This window comes from Herpailurus yagouaroundi, unplaced genomic scaffold, assembly GCF_014898765.1.
Source record: "Herpailurus yagouaroundi ecotype Mexico unplaced genomic scaffold, PumYag 139, whole genome shotgun sequence".
Lineage (NCBI taxonomy): Eukaryota > Metazoa > Chordata > Mammalia > Carnivora > Felidae > Herpailurus > Herpailurus yagouaroundi.
This window is the reverse complement of record NW_024412394.1, coordinates 58,488,909-58,491,939: the sequence shown is the minus strand read 5'-3', so window position 1 is coordinate 58,491,939 and position 3,031 is coordinate 58,488,909.

The following is a 3,031-nucleotide window of genomic DNA, read 5'->3' as shown; positions in this document are numbered from 1 at the left end:
TAAGTTTCAGAGCAGTTCATTATTTGGCAATAGACAATAGATAATACTTCCTATAAGTGAATATAATTAAATACAACAGATATAAATGGAAGGAACTGCCTTGATTCAAATGATCATCTGCCTAGACAGGTGAGAGCAACTTATTTAGATAGAAGATGGCCAACAAAATGGGAGTTTTGATTGATCACAAGTGTGGAAAACACTATTAAGATGTCTACCCAACAGCCATTGTCCCAACTTCTTTCTTGCTAATAGAACCCTGATTTTTATTTGTGTATAAAAATGGTTAATAAACTTTAAAAAGGTGGCAGTGTGTGCCCGGGTGCCTCAGTCGGTTAAGCATCTGACTCTTGATTTCAGATCAGGTCATGATCTCATGGTTCAAGGAATCAAGACCCCATGTAGGGCTCTAAGCTGAGAGCACAGAGCCTCTTTGGGATTCTCTCTCTCTCTCTCTCTCTCTCTCTCTCTCTTTCCCCACCTCCTGCTCATGCATATGTCCATGCTCTCTCTCTCTTTCTCTCAAAATGAATAAACTTAAAAAAAAATTAAGTGTTTTAGGGAATGCTAAAACCCTCTAAATCCCAGGAAGTGAATTAGTTTACATCAATCATGGCAGTTCCTTTCTTGTTTGTGACTGCTTTAGGAATGGATATGCGAGACAATAGCAGCCAAAAAGACATGAGGGTAAATTTTATGGAGATACGTAGGAAAGGCTTATCCTGATTTTCAAAAGAAGTGTCTAAAAGGAAAGAATCCCAATTATTTCTGTCTTTGAATGTTGTGTGAGGATGACACTCTTAGAATAGCAATAACCAATCATGAGGGAATAAACCTGAGTATAGAAACCAAAATGCTAAGGAGGCCAGAGATTTGTCCTTGAGCCATTCTGAGCCATTGAAATTAACCAACTTTAGAACATTCTTCCTTTAGATACATAAATATGAGATGAAAAATGCTACAAAAAGAAAAAAGCAAGGTAAATAATAAGATACAGATGAAGGAAGGTGTTTATTTATATGGGACAGCTAGGAAGGGTCTCTGATAAGATGATGTTGAGACTCAAAAGAAGTGTAGGAGAAGTCCATATGAGGTATCTGGGCCAGGCACAAAGGTCCCAAGGTAGAAGTGTGCCTAGTAAATTCCAGGTATAGCAAGTATGACTAGAAAAGAGTGTGTGAGAGAAAGAGGGGTAGGAAATGAGATTAGAGAGAAAATAATTGGGCCTGTTCATATAGAGCTTTCTGAGTCATGTTAAGAACTATGGATTTTACTTTAGTAACATGAGAAATCATTACAGAGTTTTGAACATGTGTAACAATTCGAATTTTACTTTAGAAGGATCATACTGGATACAATATGGACTATAAGTTAAAAGGGACAAATATAGAAGCAAAGACTAATTAGGAGACTATAACAATGTCCAGGAGAGAGATAGTAGTGTGGACCAAGGTGGTGGTGTTGATGAGAAGAGGCAAAACTTCTGGAGATGTTTCTAAAGCAGAGGCACCAATATTTCCTGATGGATCGGACTGGAGTATGAGAGAGAGAGGAATCAAAGACGGCGTCTAGGTTTTTGGAATAAGCCAACTGTTAGTATGGATTTGTCATTTGCTAAGATGAAAAACACTAAAGGAGCAGCAAATCTGGGGAGGAACACAAGAGTTCGTGTTAAATTTGAGATGTCCATTAGACATTCAAGTGGAGAAGACCATAAGTGGGAAGTTAGAATATATAAATTTAGCCTTTAGAGGAGCAGTCAGGCTGGAGATATAAATTAGGAAGTCATTAGCATAAAGTATATACTCAAAGTCATGATAATGGATGAGATTGTTAAATGAATGAGTGCAGATAGAGATGAAAAAATCCAAGGACTGAGCCTTAAGGCACTCCGGCTTTTAGAAGTCAGACAGGTAAGGAGGAACTGGCAGAGAGGACAAAAGGAACAACCAGTAAAGTAAAAGGAGAACTAAAGGAGTAGTATCCTGGAAGTCAAGTGAGGTTTCTAGGGAAAAAAAAAAAAAAGGGAATGACAATCTCTGTCATATGCTGCTGAAAGGTCAAGTAAGATGAGGATTTAAGAGTTGATCATTAAGAAGTGGTAACATGGTGGTCAATGCTGACTTTGGCAGAAGTTTCCATGGGACTGAAGGAGATGAAAACCTGATAAGTGGGATTCAAAAGAGAATGGGAAACAGGAAGTAGGGACAGTGACCATAAGCTACCTTTTAAATGAGTTTTGCTATAAAGGGAGCCAGATAATAAAGGGTGGTAACTTTAGGAGGATATGAGGTCAAATTTGGAGTTTTAAAGGTTGGTCGATATTTTTTTTTTTAAATATTTATTTTTGAGACAGAGGGAGACAGAGCGTGAGCAGGGGAGGGGCAGAGAGAGAGGGAGACACAGAATCCAAAACAGGCTCCAGTCTGTGAGCTGTCAGCACAGAGCCCAATGCGGGGCTCGAACCCACGAACTGTGAGATCATGACCTGAGCTGAAGTCAGACGCTTAACCGACTGAGCCACCCAGGTGCCCCAAAGGTTGGTCGATATTAGAGCAGGTTTGTCTGATGATGGTAATGATTCACACAAGAGGAAAATATTGATGGTGCAAAGGAGAGAAAGGGACAATTACTGAGTTAATTGAGAGTTAAATCAGTATGCTTGATAACAACATATCCCTGAAAACTTCTGGCATATTGGGAGACCAGCTCAACAATTCAGTCCCTAATCCTATCCCTCATCTCTCATCAAATCACAAAACTGAAAGGCCTTAACAATCATCTAGTCCAAACCTCTCCATTTGATAAGAGGAAGCTGAGACATGGAAGGTAATCACACTTGCCAAAGCCATTCAACCAGTGAGAGGGGCAGTTGGCCTTTCCACCTCACATGCATCCTCCAGTGTCCTTAAAAAGCGAGGTGAGAGAAGCAATGTCTCCTTTTCATCTTGGTCTTCTTTACTTTTATTTTCTTATGTTTTTAATTTTTTCTTTTCTTTTCTTTTTTTTTTTTTTTTTTTTTTTTTTTTTT